Raw genomic sequence first — 23,035 nt, 5'->3', positions numbered from 1 at the left:
AAGTTATTAATCAATGGCTAAGATTTACAAGACTGACTAGTGCGTTTGAGTTCCCACCTCGAAAAACCTGAAAGGTGTGAGTTTTTCAGAGCGTGAGTACTCTGTACTTTTTAAAAATGAGACACCTTTAAGGCATCTCAAACTGGGGAGCCAAAATCAATTACCCCAAATCACTACTCACTTTTGAAAATGTTGCTCTGTGTGCTTATCTCAGAAGTATAGATATCATGGTTTGAAAGAGCCTGTTGAGTAATTTTGTCACCTTCTGCACCCATCTGGACTCTCATCTAAACTAATCTTTACCATAATTGTACCCAATTTACTCCTGAACAATTCTAATTTATTTCCCCAAGAGCATCCCATACCCACTAAAACATAAATATACAGCCTATTCATACAGGACACACATGAAAATGAAAGAAAGTTTTACTTGCTATCTCATGTACTTATTTTTGTAGGATGCTGAAATATATTACAAGAACATTCCTAGGCTGCCCATATCTCTTTTCAAATGCCAATATGCCATAGAAGTAACAGCAAGTTACACAATTCTGAAGTCAACATACAGAGGCTGAATTAGTAGCCAGCAGCAAAACAATTAAATCAATTTGGAATATATTCATACTTGTTATATTGCAAATATGAAAACACACACACAGATAATTATTGAAGTAGAATACAGGAGCATCTGTTCTCTGTCCTTCAGTGTCATCGAATGGCCACAATATGTGGTCCTGAATTAATAGTTTATTTGCCTCTAAAATCACACATTGGAAGACTATCATTTATTTCAATTAGCATTGATTCAGGTCTTTTGAGATCCTTATGAAAGTCATCAGTACTCTCAATATTCAAATCAATGTAAAAGGCTGGTGTATTTATTTTAGATCTGTTAGTGTGGAAACATTAAAAATCTCAAAGCCAACTGTTCAGACAAGGTAGAGTTCTTGTCCTGAAGCATAAGACTGCCAACTTTCTAATTGCAAAAAACTGAACTCTTGTCCTGCCCTCCTATCCCACCCTGAGGCCCGAACCCACTCCTTCCATTTCCCCCCTCCTCTGTCTCTTGCTCTCCTCCACTCTTACTCACTCATTATCATGGGGATTGGGGTGCAGTAGGGGTGAGGGCTTCAGCTGGGGATGTAGGCTCCAGAGTGAGGCCAGAAATGAGGGCTTCAGGTAGCAGGAGTGCAGTCTGGGCTGGGGCAGAGGATGATGGCTCCAGTGGAGATGGGGCAGGCTCCGGGGTATAGCTGCCATGAGCTAGTTCGGATTCTGGATGGGTCTCCCAGCTGGGGATGAGGAGTTTGGAACACTGGAGGGGGATAATGGCTAGGGCAGGGGGTTGGGATGAAGGTGTGTGTGTGTGCAGCCTCTGGACGGCACTTACCCTGGACATAGCAACATGTCCCTCCAGCTCCTAGGCAGAGAGCTGGTCAGGAGACCCTACTGTGCACTTCTTCCAACTGCAGGTGCCCCCCTGCTGCCTCCATTGGCTCCAGTTTCTGGTCAATGGGACTGCAGAGCCAGCGCTCAGAGTGGGGGCAGTGCGTCAAGCCCCCATGGCTGCTCCATGCCTATGAGCTGGAGGAATGTATCACTGTTTCCCCCAGAGCCGCATGGAGCCTACCAGTCTCACTGTGCCACCAATCAAACTTTTAACTGCCCAGTCACCAGTGCTCACCAGAGTTGCTAGGGTCCCATTTTAACCAGGTGTTCTGGATCAAAAACCAGACACCTGACAACTTTACCAGAGCACCAGGCATCTTGTTCATGCTATGTAAATAAAAACACCTCATGTATAAACACAGTAAATTCTTTCTGTAATTATCATACATAGAATTTATAGAAAGTCTGTGGGACGCATCATGTTTTGCATTGACCTAAATGCTATGCCCTCTAAATGACCACACTAAGGAAAGTTAATTTAACAAAAGCAATGCATGTGAAAGTCATTTTTGCTGTTAGTTTCTGATCATCTCTCACTGTACTTTGTCCGCCAAGACCCATTCTAAATATACTGGCATAATATGAAATCTTATGCATTCTGTAAGTCCTGCTGAAATGAGGCAACTAAGCAAGAACAGCACTGCTCACCAACTTCAGAAAAGAAAGGGGTGACAAAACTAAGGGCATAATATTAACCTGTAGTTAGAACCTCATTCTGAAATGTGTCTCACTTCAAAAGAGACACACAGGTATATTTAATTATAAATTTTTTCTAACCTGGTTAGTCTAACATAAATTGACCAAATTGTTCTTACTGGTTGTAATATAATGAGTGACCTCAGTGTCAAAACTCAAATAGAATGATTGTGCAAAACAAAAGTTATTCCTGGAAATTGTTCTGCTGACAGTTACTGCACCCTTTGAATAATTATTTAAAACACTATTTAGAGAAAAAAGTATACCATGTATTTAGACTCCAAAATAGCAAAAACTTATGCATGTTTTAACTGTATATACTCTCAGCAGTTCCAGAGCACTCAATGAGGCAGAGCACATGCTTAACTCATTGCAGGATCAGACCTTTAACTCCACTTTCAACAATACACACAAAGACCTGGGGCTTTCAAATTAGGGACTATCCTCATGCATACTTTCTGGAAATCATATTAATTTTTCCTCACAGAATAAGAAGTTCAATCCACTATCACGTTTAACAAATTTTCATCTAAGATGCCTTATTACTTACACTGTTTACAAAACATCTTAGTTCTATCATGATGAAGAATCAGCATGTAGTCAATGGTGTGTCTTAATTGTTTATGATTTTGAGTACAAGCATGAAAGATATTAAAAGCAGCTTCATATTATTATACAATTAAATAATTTTAAAAACAAGAACACATTATAAATGGCAACTAAACAGCAGGCACTTTACAACAGTGTGTTGATAATGTGTCTTTTCTCCTTGAGAACTGCCTTTTCTTTTCAGTTAACCTTTTGTTAACTGAGTAACCTACCTTACGAATCAGCTTGGTGCCCAAGTAGTAGAAAACCCAGTCCCTCAAGAATAAATGCAATATCTTCTATCATTAAGGTGACCATATCTCACAACAGGGAGGTATGGGAGGGAGGGGCAGTCATTAGGGTCACCATATCTCGGGACAGGGAGATATGGCGTCGGGGGGGGGGGGGGGGGGGGGGGGGGGGGGGGGCGGCGTCCTCCAACTCCTGGGAAGTCAGGAAGGAGGCAGCAGCTGCCAGTGCTCCCTGGGGAAGCCGTAGCTGCCAGTGCTGCCCAGGAGCCCTGGGGAAGTGGCAACTGCCTACGCTAGCCCTGCTTCCCTGAGTCTGCAGGTTGGGGCAAATACAGGACGAGTCCCTTAAAAAAAAAAAAAACAGTCAGGAAGCCTTTTTGGAGTCCCAAATACGGGATGGATGGTCATCCTATCTCTGATACCACTTCAGTGCAGGCAGGCAGAATAACTGACAGTTCTGGGGTTGCCTCTTGCTGTCTCAGCAGAAAGAGGGGAAACTTGGTTCAGCAAACAAAGGAGTGGGCCAGCTCCTGACAAGGGGAAAAACTCATTTTCAGACATGCAGTGTTAAAGCTCCTTCTTGTGTCTCAGTGTGTATGTGGATAGTTGTCTCAAGGAGGGATTTGTGTTTCCTCTGGATGGGAAGACGAATTAGTGGAGCCAGCTGGCACTCATGGCTCTTCCTATGAATCTGAAGCTTTCCTGCTCGTAGGAGATATCTTGTCACTACTGCTGCCTTTCTACCTCCTGTACTTGAGGCATGCTGAGCTGCCCTTTTTAGGGTGGTCTGAGTCTGAGTAATTGCCTGTTTTGGGCATCAGAATATTCTTCTTACCCTCAGTAAAAAGGGGTCTGGAAGGTTTCTTGGCTTTCCTGCAGCATTACTCAATCACAGTTTAGGTTAGGAGTAAGAACAGGAATTTTAGTGACAGGCAGTAATATAGGAATGGTTAGTTCATTACAACTTGCAGCCAATGTGAGTGCAAATAATGACTAAAAGGACCAGCAAGACCTTGAATATGACTGGGGGTTCGTCTACAAAGGAGGAGAGATCTGAGGTCCTCACAGAGTGAAAGGCAAATGATAAAACTAAAAACTGAGCTGAGTCCTAGGTTATATTGAAGAAGGTCCTCCACTAATTGGTACACAGTTTGAGACCATTAATCCCTCATTGACCTCATTAAATGTCTAGTATGTAAGGAGGTGATCAGATAACAATCGGGAGGGAGATTAATTTAACACAGTTCTGGCCTGCTGTTTAAATCTACATCTATGCCAGTCTTTCATTCACCTGCATGTCCTCTTCAGTGATGATGAATAATGCTGAGGATTATATCTGCTGAGTTCTGCAAGTGGTGTACACCTGGATTCTATGAAGAAAAATAATTTTTTTCTGATCATTGGTGCAGGCCCCCAGATTAGAGGAGTAAGTTCTGGAACAGCCTTTCAAGGGAAGTAGTGGGAGCAAAAAGCCTAACTGACTTCAAGACTGACTTTGAGAAGTTAGTGGTAGGGAAAGTTATGATAAGACAGCTTAGCGACATGTGGCCTCTCACCAACTGCCAGTAGCAAAATTCCTTAACAGTTGGAGATGGGACACTAGACAGGAAGGGCTCTGAGAATTCTCTCATGTCTTTTGGTGGGTCTTGTCCAAATGCTTAGAGTCTAACTGAGAGCCACATTTGGGTCAGGAAGGAATCCTCCACAGGTAAGACTGGCAGAGAGGCAGGGAGGGATGTGTGTGAGTATGTTTGCTTTTCTCTGGAGCATGAGGCACAGGTCACTTGCTAGTTTAAATTAGAATAAATGGAGAATTCTCTCTAACTTGTTGTCTTTAATCTATTATTTGAAAATTTCAGTAACTCATCCAGATGCTAGGGGTCTTATAGGAGCAGGCGTGTGTGATTCTGTGTGCTGCAATGTGCAGGAGGTCAGATTAGATGATCACAATGGCCTTTCTGACCTTAAAGTGTATGAGTCTAGATAAATTTCCTAGTACCAAAGCAACTGTATATGTCTATTTAGATCAGTAATGAAACAGTACAACTGAAAGCACAGGTGTCATCTGATTACTTATTTACTGTTAATTATGTAATATTTCAACTGTTGCAGAAACCTTAAAAATTTAACTTGGTTCAGTAAAACTGGTTCCTAGCAAAAGTCCTAATATTAATGCTGGGACTAATCAACCAGTACAGTTTTACTCAATATAAGCAAGATGGCAGAACCTGTGGCCATTTTTTGTCTGGATAGATAAACGTCCTACCCCTTAACTTCTCTTTCTCTGAACTGCCACCCCTGACAATCTGACCCTTATGTAAGGATGAGCAGAAAAGTCCCTGATTAGGAGTCAATATGAACATGTTTTAATGATGTAAAACAAGCTTCTCCTTAAGTATAAAGGCGCTTTCTGCCAACTCTGACATTAGGCACAGAGTGGGAACCCAGTCCTTAAATATATAGCTAAGGCTACGTATTCCAGAAAATAATTTATTTCACTACATTGCTAGAACCTCTTGGTATCTGTTTTAGTAACTGATGCCCTGAAGTTATTACTGTTCAAAACCTTCCCAAGCATAAAGGCTGTTGAGAAAAAAAAGGATAGAGGACTGAGAGAAAAAAAATCACGAGTACTAATGGCAAGATTTCTCCACAGTATGTAACGAAACTCAGAGTTGCTACAGTCTTTTACAAACATATAGTGTTGGTGCCACTGACGAAACTTTTCCCTTTCCCCGTCTGCGAATGAATTAATTAAAAGAAAAACAAACCAAAAGATAAGATATGACGTTTGATACAGTATAGATTCTAATATAATATTAAAGGGAAGTCAACTGTCATTGAAACAGTTTGGGCAAAATAGGGTAAATTTTAATAGCAAAGCAATCCCATTAAGGATAAAAATGCACTGCTTTCACATTGATTTCTTTTAGTTTAGTGACAAAGAGAAGAAATGAGGATACTGTATCTAATCAAGCATATACTATCAAATAAGTGAAATACATCTGTGCTGAGACAGAAAATAAACGGAACTGAAAACCAAATTGTGTGTTTATAAGGCCAATTGATCACAGAGTGGAATAATCAGAAATGTAACTATGATTAACAATGTACAGGACTCAGCCCATTCATCATCCTCAAGTCTCATCATCGCTGTAAAAACAAACAACAGAAATGGAAGATTTATACAGCTGTTCTGCAGAACAAGTTCTTGAAGAGACTTACCATTATATAATTAATAATTAAAACCTGTTTAAAGAGAATAAAATAATTTATATAAAGTTCTTCCATATTCTGTGAACTTTAAACTAGACATTTCCTCAGCTAGCAGAGAGTTGATATAGAAACAGAGAGGAAGCCGTGCTAGTCTATACACTATCAAAACAAAAAGAGGACAAGTAGCACTTTAACAACTAGCAAAAAAGTTTATTAGGTGAGCTTTCGTGGGACAGACCCACTTCTTCAGACCATAGCCAGACCAGAACAGACTCAATATTTAAGGCACAGAGAACCAAAAACAGTAAGCAAGGAGGACAAATCAGAAAAAGATAATCAAGGTGAGCAAATCAGAGAGTGGAGGGGTGGGGGGGGAACCCCTCCACTCTCTGATTTGCTCACCTTGATTATCTTTTTCTGATTTGTCCTCCTTGCTTACTGTTTTTGGTTCTCTGTGCCTTAAATATTGAGTCTGTTCTGGTCTGGCTATGGTCTGAAGAAGTGGGTCTGTCCCATGAAAGCTCACCTAATAAACTATTTTGCTAGTCTTTAAAGTGCTACTTGACTGCTTTTTGTTTTGCTATAGAAAATGCAACTTGAGCAAGGAGTGGGGCTGAAAGGCACCATGGGTCCTGAGACAAGATGGGAAGGGGTCGAACTCCATGGCCCCAGAAGTGGCAGGGGCCAAGGACAGAAGGGATGGGGCCTATCAATGGGGAGGAAGTCTTGCTCTTGGATCGTGGTGTTGCCTTGATGCCACAGACACACGGAGCCGTCCAGCTACAGCAGTTCAAAGGGGCCCAGAGGTTCGGCCACTGCTGAAGTAGCAGCAGCAGCAGCAGCCAGAGCTCTGAGCCCCTTCAAACTCCAGTCCCCATATCTGTGAGCTAGCATAACTGCAAAGCTGTCCCAGGAATGCAGTGCAGAGAGCCCCTTCATTGGGGCTTTGAGATTTGGGGAAGTAAGTTGCTGATCAAAGTAAATCAGAGAGTGTTCAAGGTATGGCCCAAGATGGTCAAGCCAATAGCTATGGCCTAACTTGTATTACACAGGCTGGTCTGACACGATGTGTTGCACAAAGAAAATGGAAAATTCCAGCCACATTCTCCAGTACTCAGAAAGTAACACCTCATTCCATGACTGGATGGTGAGATGAGACAACTCTTCTTCAGCAGACCTATGGATTACCATCTGATCGGTCCACACTAACACTTCTAAGAAAAGGAACCAAGTTCTTGAACTGCACTCAATTTACAGTCTGTTATAAATGTAGACGTTGATCTTGGGCAATTAGGAGTGTTTGTCAGATTCTGGAGTTAATATAATTTGAGGTGAAGTAGATTAAAAGGAGTTGATTACAGATTATACAGGGCTTGATTATAGATTCACTCGGCAGGAGATGGTGAACTGACATAAAGAAATCCACCAAATTGTCTAACTCTTCAATTTAGGATTGGTTCTTTCCCCCTCACACCCCCATTACATTAGCAATATAAGAGTTGATAGCCCATTGGGACATGTGAAGTCCCATTCTGATGGATGCATGGTCCAAATCCAATTCACCTTCCCAACACAGTGATTGTGTACATAGTAGAACCTCCGTGTTAGAAACACTAGAATTACTAACTGACCAGTCAACCACACACCTCAGTTTTGTCCTGGGAGAATTCTGCAATTGTTGCATTTGGAGCTATAGGAAAATTGCAGAACTTCCCCAGAACTATCATTCGGAATTAGAGATATGCAATGCAGGTAAAAGCAGAGACCAAAAAAGAAGCAGCAGCAAACACAGTACAGTACTTGTAAAATGTAAACTACTAAAAAATAAAGTTTAGAAAAGATTTGACAAGCTAAGGAAACTGTTTCTGTGCTTATTTTACTTAAATTAAGATGGCTAAAAGAAGCATTTTTGTTCCATATGATAAACTTTCAAGGCTGTATTAAACCAACGTTCAGTTTTAAACTTTTGAAAAAAAAATCCAACAATTTGATATTTTGATCAGAGTTAAGCACAATTCTGAGGTTCTAGTGTATTATTTTCTATTATGATTGCGTGATTTGTTTCTGAAAACTTGAATAGTTATATCAAGCAATTTTCTAGGTTACTTTAGCCAAATCATAATTCACATTAGCTTTGTTTTGTCTAGATCCCCTAGTGTTACTGCTGTTAAGGCTGTTTAACAAACTCTATAAAACTCAGTTCAACTCTCGGGTCCTTTTCTTTAAACAGACAAAATTAAAATTCAGGTGGTGCAGTAATTGGTTCAGCAGTTTTTAACTAAAGTTTGTTTTATAGCCTGTCTTTTTTACAGTGCTATACAGAACACAGATTTCCGGTCAGAAATCTTAAATCAAAATAGCACAGGTCAAAGAGGTAAGTAATAAAGCCCACTAATGTCAGGACAAGCTATGCTGTAATGACTATTCTCTGATGCAGCTAACAAGGCATAGTAAATCCTGGGAAAGAGAAATATTCCTAAAATATAAACATGAAACCTAAAATCTCCAAATGTGTTTGATTTTTATTTAAAGAATACATATAGGTTTAGAGTTTCATGCTTTAGTACATTGGTCTTTCTTAATTGCATTTTTGCTTTAATGGCACAAGCGATGAACACTTCTATGCACATATCAGGAGACATTATTTATAGGCTTAAAGAGAGAAAATGCCCTGTCGGAGCTGGTATTATCATTCCAAGAATATTAAATTACCTCCTGCATATGCATGCTTGCACATGCACGCGTGCATGCGCACACAGACACACACGCACACGTTATGACTTTTAAATGTGCAGCCATGAAAAAAAAAACACAAAAAAACAGGTAATCCATTTCCCTTTCCTCAGAATCAGATAGCAACGTGCTCTGATTTTTCAACCACTTGCAAATGTTGTAGGTCAGAGGTTCCCAAACTTTTTGGCATCACACCCCCCTTTTGATGCTTGAGAAACTCTCACACCCCCGCACCCCTTCTTTACCATCATCCATCCCCCTTTAACAAAAAATTCAATTCATAGTTTAGAATAAACACAAAAAAAGTGATAAAATGTTATTTAAAAATAAAAATAAGCATAAATAGTTTTTTCTTGACCCAAAAATTTAATAAAAATGTAATTTAATATCAGAAACAGCAGAAACAAAATTAATTTAATGTGAAGGATGATGAGACCTGGCCAGGCACCTGAGCCATGGGCCCGCTGCCGGAGCCCCGTCAGCTGCAAGCCTGAGCTGCTGGAGCCCTGGCCAGCTGCTGGAGTCCCACCAGCCCACTGCCCAAGCCCTGCGAGCTTCCACCCTGAGCCCTGCAAGCCACAGGCCAGCCACCAGAACCCCAGCCAGCTGCCTGAGCTGCAGGCCCAATGTGGGCCCACCAGCTTAAGCCCCACCAGCCATGGGCCTGCCACCCAAGACCCGGCAGCCATGGGCCCCCTGCCCAAGCCGCAGGCCAGCCACCCAAACTGCAGAGCCACCGGCCCAAGCCATGGGCTGCCCACTGCCAGGGCCAGCTGCCTGAGCCGCCTGTGTTAGAGGTGCCCCCCCCCCCCCCCCCCACACACACGCGAGCCAGCTGAGCCAGAGATTCCCTGCCGTGCGCGAGCAGCCAAAGCCCAGTCCCCCCGTTCCCAAGAGCTGCCTGCCAGTCAGATCCATGGTCCAGCTGCCAGAGCCCCTCCCCTCCCCTCTCCCCAAGCCAGGCATCACCAGCCTCCCCTTGACCCAGCCAGACACCCCCAGGCCCCCATCCTCCTCTCCTCTCCTCTGTCCGTTCCCCTTCCCCCAACCCACACTCGCTCACTCACGTTTGCAGGAGGGCACTCCACGTGGCTTTTTATAGCCACCTCCTTTTTTTGTGGCTGCAGGGTCACCCACGTAAAACAGCGCCCCTGTGTGCTGAAGGAAGGAGGACTCAATTGGTAGTTAAGCATCTGAGTCCATGGTTCAGAGTGGGCGCTTTCCTGGGGTGGGGAGAGTGAAGGGGGGAGGCTGAGTCTCCTAGTGCCCCCCCTAGAATTTCTTCACACCCTGCTGGGGGGGGGTGCCCCCCAGTTTGGGAACTCATTTTGTAGGTAGAACCAGAATGAATAAATAAGCACTGACAGTATTCAATACTGATTAAACAGAGTACAGTCTTTGACTGACTGACTGAGCAAGAAGGTTGCATGTAAAAGGAGTGACAAGATTAGGAACAGAAATTATCCTGGGTAGACGTCTAATATGTTGCACAGAGAGGTAGTTGTGACACACCCATTAGTGTTAATAGGAGTAACACCAACCATGCTCCAGGGCTCACACTGAACATTTACACAAAGAGTTATAAATAAAGCTTTAACATGTAACATGGGATGTTTCAGCGCTTGAGTAGTCCACACCTTGGCTGTGCTGAAGTCTGCAGGTCAAGATTTTTAGCTTCTGTAAGAAAAGAAGAACCAGAATTCTTGCCCAAGAGATATATTTGTTACTTATAAAATTTAATTAATAAACCAACTGCAATCTCAATGCTCATTAAACTAGGATTATATATTTACTTTGTTACAAAATAGCTAAAAATAAAATAAATGAACAAAGTATTCTCTCCTCCATCCAAGCAGATTTCAGTAAAAATATTTTCCTGATCCAATGGCCTTTTTAAAAAATAAAATAAAAACAGTGCTGCATGTGATTTTTTTTTGGCCCGCACAAATATTGCATTTTTGCAGTAATAATATGTAATTTAGACAAAACTCAAATAATAAAAATTTACAGCACCCCTACACAATCCTTACCAAAATACTACATCATCATTTGAACAAGGGGATGAAATTATTTACCCTTCATAAAGAAATGCTTATCGTGAAAGCTGTCATCTTGATAACTATAAAGACATTTGAAAAGACCTGTAAAACAAAAGTGAATACACCTTCTCTGAAAATTCAGTAGACAGAATTTGGTTGCCTATAGTTTCTGCTTTTTAACTCCATGCTTGAGAGTTTTAATTTGATATTAACTTTTCCATCATCACTATATCCCAACCTATAATGTGCCCAGTACTAAAACAAAGAAATGTTTCTTTTTTTCCAAATCCCATTTAACAAAAAAAGTGCTACTAAAAATAACTGTTACTAAATAGTCAGGTTCTTGGAGGTCATACCATTAATTAGACCTAAATTAATCACCAATGAAAACATTTTTGAAATTACTTGCTAGTGTGGCCACAGCCCAAGAAATTTAGGAACACAAATCCAACTGATTTTTAAAGGACTTGTGCTCCTGTCTCCCTGGGAGCTTTCAAAACTTGCTAACCCCAAATCACTAATCATTCCTCAAGATAAGCTTCTTTGTCAACATCCCTTTCTCTCTCTATCTCCTAAGAAAGCTAAGGTTCTCATGTCCCCAGTGAGCAAATGTTGATACATTAAATGGCAAAAAGTACTATGCTATTACAGAGCAGAGGTTGCTTGGCTGTATGTCATCCTCTTACAGGATGCTGAATTGCTCAAAACTTCGGAAAAAGAGAAAATATACTATTAATTCTGCCTGTGAAACTATATCTCAGCCTTCATTCAGCAATGCCCCAATATGTCTCCTCAATGCACAATCAGGTTATACCTCCTTCATCTGGCACCCCCATTCCTGAACGAGTGAATTTTTCAGATGAAAGGAGGTCCCCTGCCTCCACATCCTGTTTGCCGCCCCCCACCCCCCACTGCTGGCTCCACACCCTGCTGGCCCACTCACCTCCAGCCCCAAGGGCCTGCCTACCCTGGCCCCTTCTGGACTGATGCTGGCCCCATCCCCAAATGTGGTGGGCTGCTGGACGCAGCCCAGAGGAGCTGGCCCTTGTTCTGGGGCACCAGCTCCAGTCTCAGGGGTTGGACTCCTGGATGCAGCCCAGCTGGGCTGCTGGACACAGCCTCACCCCAGCCCTGAGGGTGCCAGCTCTAATCCTGAGGGCACCAGCTCTGGTCCCAGCCAGGCTGTGAGATGGGGCACTGAACTGGCCAGGCTGGCCCAGACCCTGGCCTCAGCCAGGTTGCCGGCCTGGAGATGCAAGCTGGTCTCCCCTCACAGGGCTACAGGCCCTCTCGTTAGCTTCCCAGCTAACCCTGCCATCCCTCTTCCTGCTAGCCGGGGGCTCTCTGGTTCAGTAACATCTGTGTTCCTGTGAGACAATGGATGTTGCCAGACCAAAGAATCCCAGTTTTGGGACATACAACCTGTAGCTTTATTCAGCAAACTCCACAGCTGCTAAATCGTACAAGCTCTTCACTTTCTTTTGCAACCCATTCATTCTCACGTGCAGGCTTCGGTCTAATACAATCAATGGACAAAAGGGAGGAAAAAAATTGCCCATGCCACTTTCCCTCTACCCTCTTCAGGCAATACCTCAGTATCCTCATACAGTTCATATAGTGCATATTCGTCATTGGCCCTATAAGATTTAAGGGGTTTCAAATTCTTACACTCTTAGCCATTTCCCCAGAATGAATACCACATGCGTACAGTTTTTTCACAGCCTTTTACAACTACCTGAACCTCAGGATACCACCTCAACCTACTCATTTCACCATCACTAAAGCATTAGAATTCCCTCATATTCCATCGCATTACCAACTATAGCTTTTGTAAGAAGAACCCTGTGCCCTGCTGCTGACATAACCCATAATTTTGCATAAAAACCATGCCTGGAGGTGCACATGTGCCTCCCACCTCCCCTCACACACAGGAGGTTAGAAAACACATCTCCTTATATCACAGTCATAGTCCTGTCACCCACTTCAAAGTAATCTACACGTGTCCTCATATCACAGAGAAGCAGACCCAATAACTGCCTCTAACGTATGTGACAGGTAAACCTAACACACATGCAGAGTACCCAGATAATTCTCATTGGCTACTGCCAGCTCTGAGGGAACAGAGGGAAGGTGGTGTGGGCAATTTTTTTTGTCCTCTAACAGGGTCAGATGGAATACTGTTGGTGAGACTGAATGGGAGGAAAAGGAGAAGAGTTTTTACCCCTCGAGTTTACACTTTGAGAATAAGCTATTCTTTGAGTTTAAAGTGATTTGTTAACATGTAGTTTTGAACGTCCTCACAGCTCTGAATGTCACTCAGAAAAAAAACAAACTAAAAAATGAAGCACTGGGTCAAGTTGAAGCTACAGAATAATAATTTCTAACCGTCAGACTAAGAATAGTGCTTTGCTCTTTGAAACCGTCATTCCTCTAATTCTGCAAGGTTTTTGTCTCCACTGTAGAGAGGTGCTGGAACAATTATTATTGTAGAGGTTGCTGAGAGCTGTTGAGCCCAACTGGAAACACCTTGTATATAACAGAAACAACTTCAAACCTGGGGGAGGGCGGATGCAGCACCCCCCGCATCCCTAGTTCCAGCACCTGTGCCTCCATTAAAGCATCTGTACAATTCAGTAATCAGAAGCATTTGGAACAGAAATTTAATTCACTTTAATTTACTATGAATAGGCAGGGTAGGTGTAATCAGAGTTGTTCTCCCAAACCTTTTTTTCAGAGTGATCCTATTTTAGCTTATTATGGAAATGTGTAGCTACCGGTATTAATTTGTTGCTGGATTCCAAGATACCTATTTGAACCTTTGGTCAATTGAAACAAAATTTACTGCCTAGCAATTGTTTTCCTGATACTGAAAAGTTTATACCCAACTGTGACAGGGTTCACACTGCTCTTGTGAGTGTCCCCTTTGCTCAACTACACAAGCCCACGCTCCCTTTCTGTCTCTCAGTTTCTTCCTACTCTGGGATATGGCAGTGATCCAAAGCTCCCTCCTAAGAAAATGTCTTCAGTCTCTTGGGGCTTCCTCTGTACAATTCTAGCTCGGACAATTTGCTTCAGTTCCCCTCTGGGATGTCTCAGTGACCAGGCCTCTCCCCTCAGTGGCTAATGAGGGGTTGAGGGAATGGCCTAGGCCCACCCACTACTCTGGTTCCTCACCCAGAGACTCTGTAGATAGTGTGCTATGACTATTCATTTTAATTCCACTGCTGCTCCAGTTCCCTTGGCCACTTCTCAACAATCCTGTGCTGTCTTCACCTTTACCTGAGGGCTTAGCTCAGGTAGAGTCCCAGCAACCAACTCAGGGCTTCCTCTTATTCTAGTTCTTGGCTGCAGCTCTACCAGCCAGCCACAGCATACACTCTCCTACAGCCCAAGTGAAGAACTGTCTTGGCAGCTCTTGCTATCCTAGCACAGAGCCACTCCAGGGAGCCAGCAGGACTTCTGCACAGTTCTTTTCCCAGGTGGGAAACAACAGGGCCATGAAGCTGCCAGCAAGAGGCCTTAGGGCCTAGTCCACCCTGTCACACCATTTCAGACTTAGTGCCAGAAACCAAAGTTAGCAGATCTAAAGCTATATCTACACTACAATTAAACACCCACAGCTGGCACGTGTCATCTATCTCCGACTTATGGGCCGCGTCTACACGTGCACGCTACTTCGAAGTAGCGGCGCCAACTTCGAAATATCGCCCGTCATGGCTACACGTGTTGGGCGCTACTTCGAAGTTGAAATCGATGTTAGGCGGCGAGACGTTGAAGTCGCTAACCCCATGAGGGGATGGGAATAGTGCCCTACTTCAAAGTTGAACGTCGAAGTAGGGCACGTGTAGCCGATCCGCGTCCCGCAACATCGAAATAGTGGGGTCCGCCATGGCGGCCATCAGCTGAGGGGTTGAGAGACGCTCTCTCCAGCCCTTGCGGGGCTCTATGGTCACCGTGTGCAGCAGCCCTTAGCCAAGGGCTTCTGGCTGCTGCTGCTGCAGCTGGGGATCCATGCCGCATGCACAGGGTCTGCAACCAGTTGTCAGCTCTGTGGATCTTGTGTTGCTTAGTGCAACTGTGTCTGGGAGGGGCCCTTTAAGGAAGCAGCTTGCTGTTGAGTCCGCCCTGTGACCCTGTCTGCAGCTGTTCCTGGCACCCTTATTTTGATGTGTGCTACTTTGGCGTGTAGACATTCCCTCGCAGCGCCTATTTCGATGTGGTGCTGCCCAACGTCGAAGTTGAACGTCGATGTTGCCAGCCCTGGGAGGACGTGTAGACGTTATTCATCGAAATAGACTATTTCGATGTCGCTACATCGAAATAAGCTATTTTGATGTAGCGTGCACGTGTAGACGTAGCCATGGAGGTCAGGCTGAGGAGCTGTTTAACTGCAGTGTAGGCACGGGCTAGGGCTGGAGCCAGGGTTCTACAATAACACAAGAGCGGAGGGTCCCAGAGCTCAGTCAACAGACTGCACCCAAATGTCTACACTGCTGTTAAACAGCCTAGCGAGCCTGTATGAGATGACACAGGCCAGCTGTCTGGGAAAAAAATTGCAGGTGCTCAGCATCCACTGGAAGCCACCATCTCCTTCCCCCACAACACCTCTTTCCTGCTGGTGGCTCCATTTATCAGCTTGTCCCTCTCCCTCCCAGTACTTCCTGCCTCCCACAATTAGCTGGGGAGGAGCAGGAATGGAACATGCTTGGGGTGGGACAGGATGAGGAGGCAGGGGAGAGGCGGGACCTGGGGCAGAAAGGGAGGTTGCACACCTCCCAGGCCTGGTAGAAGCTGGCACCTACGATTAGTCAACTATGGTATCAGAATTAACAGAGTAAGAATCATCAATAAGATTGGAGGACAATAACCACAACTTGTAAATACTTTTAAAAAGCAGATAATGTCAAAAACACGCCAATACAATCGGAATGAAAGGGGTAACACAGCAGGTCTAAACTTAATTTGGGCATTTACACTTTCTAATAGGGACCCTAAGATGTCAACCCTTATTCTTATAAGCATCACCAGTGGTTGTCCTCCTCATGTTTCATGCAAGGCATGCAAACCAGAATACAATATTTATTCATTGTTATGCTGGTGCCCCCTGTACACCTTATACATAATAGTTTCCACCCCTTTGCCTTATCTGTACATTCACACCTCACTAATTTCAGGATGCTTTGTTTTTCTTGGGCTAACCCCGCAGTTTCTTATACATTAATTAGCATTTATGTCAATGAATTATTACAGTAACTTGCAGTCACTACAGAATTTCCCCTTGTGTTAGTATGAATCTTCTTTGGGTATTAACTGATCCGTTCCAATGTATTTTCCAATTTATCTCTGCACAGTATCCAGAACATCCATACCTTAACATCTTTTATTCTAATCTTACATTTTATGGGTATAGGGTTATCTCTTGGTCAACCTGCATCAGGCCTAGGCCCTCTATCAGCAAGGTACATATGTTATGGACCTAGAGCTTGCAGGTCTTGCGTTACAGCCTTATGTTACCTATTGGTACCACATACTTACTAGTTCCACATCCCTGTGGTGTGATCCTTCTCATATTTTATCACTTAGCCCTGCAAATCTAACCTAATATCCACTTAATTACATGGCTTTACATTTTATAGTTTCACAAGTAACAAAATAACACTGACAGCACAAACTAAAATTCTGTCTTGAACATCAGCTATTCTTTTTAGTTCAGTATTTAACATAGCAGATTCTTTAGGAAAGTGGACCCAGGCCCAGTGGAAAAAAACGGAAGAAAGAAAGTCTCTGGATTTTGCCTCTGGAAGTGTACATTTCTAAACATGTATCCATTAATCCACAACCTGCAGCAGGCTGTGAATGTAGTGATTTTATTAATCTGAGAAGGCTGTTTCAATTCCCCATTGTTCTGAAACTGCCATCACTAATCCAATGCTACCTGATCAAAGGCTATATAAAAATCTAACACTAATAAAGTACATGGGTCTGCCTTTGATCAGACCAACCTGCCAGTGACAGAGAGCCCGTGTGATCTGCATACATATGTGCAAGCAGTATTTTAGTTTAATTTACGAGCCTAAACCAGAAGCCAACAGGGGAGGACAGGTGACGATTTCTCCAAAATTGCCCTATTCTGTACACTCCCTAGGAAACTGTGACACTGACATCTGTCAGAGATTGGACACCCAGCTAGATGGGCCATTGGTCTGCTGCTCTAGGGGGGTACTTATGTAATATTTTGTACATTGTTTATCTGGAAAATAGGCCACTACAAATGTGCCACTGAATGAGATCTATCTGGACAAATTCGTTACATATGTAATAGATCTGTATCTGTTTTTCCTTTGTGATTTCTTTCAAGATGCACCTAAACTTGCCTCAAATCAAGTAAATCAGTTCATTGACACTTTCTACTCTTGTTATGGAGCACAGATGGATACCATATTAAACATTTTTCAGATAAGGTTCCTTTAACTGTCTTTCTTGTCCACAATGTGGAGGTGTGCTAGGGGGTGGTGGTAGAGAGAAATATACTGCTGTCTTGTGCATAGAATTCCAGACTTAAATCCAGCGTTGTGTCACTAAATGAAAACATATTTAGCCCTCGGAATCCTTTGAGCAATGATGAGGCCAGTTCCTTGGTTTTTGTGGAATCTCTTCCTACTTCTGACTCTTCCTCCTTTGGCTTTGACTACCTGCCATATAATTTCCCCTTATTCCTCTGGTGTCTCCCAGGAAACTCAGTATGTCTTTCCTCAAGTGGATACCATGATCACAGAACATTTCTTCCTTTTTTAGCTCTTTAACAACAAAGATTTTTTTTTTCTGGCAAAAGACAAGTTTGAGTGAGAAATCTCATCTGTATTTTATATTTTTAGTTTCTTCTTCCATATCACTATGCAGTCACAGTACAGTTACTAAAAACATCCTGAAATACCTGTATTTTGCTCTCTAGTCTTTTTTAATGAGAGGAATGTAATTTTATAATTACATCTCTAGACGATTCCATGAATTGGTAGGGAGAAAAAAGCTCAGAGGGCACTTGCTGCTACTACCTCATCTTCCATACTCAGATTTTGGAGCTCTTTAATGATGCAATATGCTGTGCTAATACGCAAAAGCACTCAAACTTCACAGAGGCCTTTATTATTTCCCATTAGTCTTTTTCCATGATTCAGCCATCATTTTACAGATCCCACCTTGACCCTTTCACTACCTTCTTGAAACCTTCCCATAGATTCAGCACCACATCATCATTCTTTCCTACTCCAGTTTCAAGTATGCTGACCCTCTCCCTGATCTTTTATGACAAGCATCTTGGAGTCAGTGTCAGCTCAGTACATGGAGCTCTGTTAGAAATTCAGTCATCTCAGTTTGTGGAGAAGGAAGGATCTGTTCCTCCTCTGCTGGAGGCAGTCTGCACAATATCTTGTCTGCCTCACAGAGTTATGACAAATCCCCCTGATCTGCCAAACTACCATTTTACTTTCCTAAATATTTGAGTATCAGACTCCTTTTGAGAGCAGTCATAGCGTCCTTTCTGGAAACTTTTAAATCAACAGATTCAGATTTAATGCTATGCAATAACAGAAGAAATAAGCTCTAACCCCACCACCATGCACATGTTCAGTTCCCCCCACTGCAGCTCCAGATGTAGGAGGAAGAAAAGCTAGGATGCCAGCCAGTATTACACTACTGCAGGTGAGTGGGAAGTGGGCCAAGAACAGCACAGCCTTGGTACCTCAACTCATCAACCTCTGGAGCAGAGCTACTGAGAAGGCAGGAAGAGTCAATTTGGTTCAGGGGTGATGTACTGCACACAGAGGTCCATGTTCTGTGCTTAGCTCTGCCACTGACTTACTGGGTGCATTCAGGCAAATCTCTCTAACATGTCAGACTAAGAATAGTACTTTGCTGTTTGAAACCGCCATTCAGCGTGTCAATTTCTCTGTCTAGGAAATGGTATCTGAGTTCTTCAAACATGTTAAATTATTTTCACCACTCCTCTGTGAGGAGATGGGGAAATATCCTGATTTTACAAGTGGGAAAGCACAAATGTCCAAATTTTAAAAGATATTTAGGCTGTGCTGCATTCATTGATGCAATGACTACAACTCGTTTTTCGAAAGGGATGTAGGCATTTAGATGCCCAAATCCCAAACATATCTACTAACATCACATACCCTGTTTGAGATACCCAGCACTTGCTTTTTCAGAGAATTCTGAACTTAAAAGTGCTATGTAGAATTCTAAGCACAGCTCCTGCTGAGTTTAGTTGCAGCTTTAAGTGCTCAGCTCTATTACTAGTAAGACCTTACAGTCTTAAGTATCAGAGGGATGTTAGTCTGCATCTGCAAAAACGAGGAGTCCTGTGGCACCTTAAAGACTAACATATTTATTTGGGCATCAGCTTTCATGGCCAAAACCCCTTTGCCTGTAAAAGCTTGTACACAAATAAATTTGTTAGGCTGTGTCTACATGGGCACAAATCTTCAAAATAGCCATATTTTGAAGATTTCTAATGAGGCGCTGAATTGAATATTCAGCGCCTCATTAGCATTAGGATGCTTCCAGCCATGGCGCTTCGAAAGCGCCACTTTCAAAAGCGTGCGGCTTGGTGCGGCTATCGGGGGTCCTTTTCAAAAGGACGCACACCTTTCGAAATCCCATTATTCCAAACAGTGAGCGGGATAAGGGGATTTCGAAAGGTGTGGGGTCCTTTCGAAAAGGACACCCGTGTAGCCACGCCAAGCCGCATGCTTTCGAAAGTGGAGCTTTCGAAGTGCCGCGGCTGGAAGAGTCCTAATGCTAATGAGGTGCTGAATATTCAATTCAGTGCCTCATTAGTAATCTTCGAAATGGCCATTAGCATGGCTATTTCGAAGATTTGTGCCCATGCAGACACACTCCTAGTCTTCAAGGTGCCACATGACTAAAGTCAGTCCCTGTATAACGAGGAATATACAATTAGTGTCCAGTTATGAAAAATCTGGTTTAAGTGACTTGCCTGCCATCACAAAGGACTGCAGTCACAAAAGCAGGGACAGCATCCAATTTTCCAAGGCAGTATTCCACTGTCTTAGCCACTTCTCTGCAACTCCCTACCTCATTTACTGATCACCTTCCAAGCTCAGCAATAAATGAAGCAGCGACTGAACAGACAACAGCCCTAATCACTACGCAATCACGATTCATCCAGGAGCAGCTCCACTCCATGTAGAGCTATGCAAGCCATTGGGATTTCAGCCTGGTGGCTGAACTGGAAAAAATGGGAATAAAATATGGTTAATATCAACCTTTTGTTTTTTCAGTTTTCTTGGTGAAATGGCATTTCTGAAACAAAATGTCTCAATTCAAAATGACATTTCAAAGATAAATTGTTTGAAAACATTTCAAAATGTAGTTTGGAAATTCAATGTTGAAATGAAACACTGACTTTTTTTTCTCCCTGTCCCCACCCCTCTCAATTTTTTATTCAGCTGAAACTATTTTTTGAGTTAAAACTGAATTCAAGTTTTGACCAAATTTTGCAACAAATTTATTAATTACAACCATTTTTTCCTAGTTCCATTTCTGTGCACTAAGGTCAGATTCCTGTGGAAATAATCTGGGATCATGCAATTAAAGAGTGTTTTATAATGCCTATGCACAGGGAGGCTGAAACATGGATTGCACAGTCAACCTTAAAAACAGATACTTCCTAATTTCAGTGTTAAAAACTATGCAATCTTAATATTTTAATATAGTTTATGTGACGTTATATACAGTTCAATCACTAAATTAACTTTCAGGGTATACATGTGTAATTTTAATAGTGCACGTTCAATCTCTCTAGTCCAGCACCCTCGGGACCTGAATGGTACTGAACCAGAGAATTAGCCAAACAATGGGAAATCAATATTGTGTAGCAGGATTACTAACACTTCCACGGCTTATTGGACTCGCAGGAGACATTTGGGGTGAATTACAACTAAATAACAGCACAGAACACTGACAGCCAGGACTGGTGGCTATAAACAAACTTCATAGAGCCATGCGAAACTTGGTCACAAGCATAAGCGGACATTCAGCTAACTAAAATCATGATGGACCACAGACGTTCCCAGACAAGAGAATGCCAGATTAGAGAGGTTCAACCTGTATTTTAATTTAAACTCCAGTCACACAACAACATCTCTGTTGGTATTATTCTAATTCCACTGATAAATCAACAGTATCATCCTCTCAGTCAATTAGGTTGTGTTCTCCGCACAAAAACTACTCAAAAAAAAAAAATCAAAATATCCCCAATCTTTGCCGCTTAACAAGAAAGAATATCCTCAACCCTGCCAACACAGTTGTTCAGCGTCAACATTGTTATCACATCCCACAAGGCAATCTGGCACAGTTAGCACAAGGAGAGGCTGACTTCAGAAATTCTAATCTTCTCATAAGTGTTGCAACGCCCTATATTGATGTTAAACTGGTTCTAAAAATTTATCTCACAGAGCGACATTAAGATATTTTGCTGCATCCATGCCACAATGAGCAAAATGCTATGGTTTTGAATCATGCAAGTACCATCAATGTTCATATCATGCTCCCTGTCAGTACCCAGCCCAAGCCAGAGAAGCTAACAATCCAACCAGCAGACTAAATTTGGTGATAAATCCTGGTCAGATGCTAAGAGAGGCACCCTATATATACACTTAGGGCTTGAAAATTTTATGCAGATAAGAAGATACTTGTTAAAATTACTGGGTTTCCTTCTCACAATACTACTTCATACTGGTACCCATCAAAACTGTTTTATATATTTTTAAACAGTTGAAAAAATCCACACTAATGATAAAATAATATTTAGAGGTGACAAAAATAAATGATGTGGAATAATTTTTGTGTGTAGTGAGGCATGTGTGAATGTGCACCATCAACAAACACAAACCTAGTTATACAGGGACAATCTGCTAATCAGGTGGGTGGCATCTGAATTTCTCCCAAGTGGCTGCACAAGCGCACAGCTTACAGGGAACACTGCCCAGGACATTCAGAACTTGAAAGAGATTTATCATCCATTACAAAAATATACTAGCATTAACTGAGACCCTTAGTGACAGAACAGAAAAAAACAAACAAGAGACGTTAAACTATCCTTTAGCCCCCTAACAGATGTCTCTCTGGTATAGAGAGAAGGAACATTGGCTGGAAAGTGTGGCCTGTCGTTTTACCTGTGTAGTACAAGATAGGGCCACAAGAAAGCTCTAACTTCACAAAACAAGCAAGAAAAATGAATTTCCTCTGAAACAGCATTAAAATTACTGGGTTTCCTTTTCACTATACTACTTCATACTGGTGCCCATCAAAACTATTTTATATATTTTTAAACAGTTGAAAAAATCCACACTAATGATACAATAATATTTAGAGGTGACAAAAATAAATGATGTGCCAACAATAGAACTGTTTTAATGGAAAACAGACTAATGATACTAGATTGTTTTCTCAGTTGCAGAGTAGAGTTTCTTGGAAGCAGAGGTTTTCTAACTAGTTCATATCACTCAAATTTAGACTAAGCTGTCAGACTATCAGAAACAATATGTAGGAGGTGTGGACTGGGCACAGGGACAAATGTTTTCTCAATTTCAGTTTTGGACAGTGTTAATTAAGATCTGAAAGTGTTCTGAATGCTTTAGGTTTCTACCTGCGAATCCATGTCCTTTTGGGATTGATAAAGTTCATTGATGAAACGGTGAGTCCAACTGGATTTTAAAACTCCCTTTTCCCACATGTTCTTTTAATACAATCTTCTACAGGCCTAACAGCCACCTAAATTTGCTATAGTTTAAGATTAACCATCCCTATAGACCAGAGATCAGCAATCTTTGTGAGACAAAGTACTGAAATTTGACCTTTCGACCTTTATATACAGGACGAGTGCTGGTGATACTTTTTTAAAGTCACTACTAAGTCCTACTTACAACAGCGTCATTAATATATAAATTAAGATGCAGAACTTTACTATTTAGATGGTGGTTGGTGGCATTAGCTGGTCTTTTGTTACTCCACAGACAGCATGGCTTTGAGCAA

The 23,035-nt window shown here is 42.3% G+C and overlaps 1 protein-coding gene across 1 annotated transcript in view; it reads right to left on the bottom strand.

Moving 5' to 3' along the window:
- The window catches only part of CDKL5 (cyclin dependent kinase like 5), a 238,763-nt gene that overhangs the window by 71,500 nt on the left and 144,228 nt on the right, over positions 1-23,035 (bottom strand). The gene's annotated exons all lie outside the window — the stretch shown is intronic.

The sequence above is a fragment of the Carettochelys insculpta genome, chromosome 1, assembly GCF_033958435.1.
Source record: "Carettochelys insculpta isolate YL-2023 chromosome 1, ASM3395843v1, whole genome shotgun sequence".
Lineage (NCBI taxonomy): Eukaryota > Metazoa > Chordata > Testudines > Carettochelyidae > Carettochelys > Carettochelys insculpta.
The sequence above is the reverse complement of the archived record's forward strand: the minus strand, read 5'-3'. Positions and strand labels throughout refer to the sequence as shown.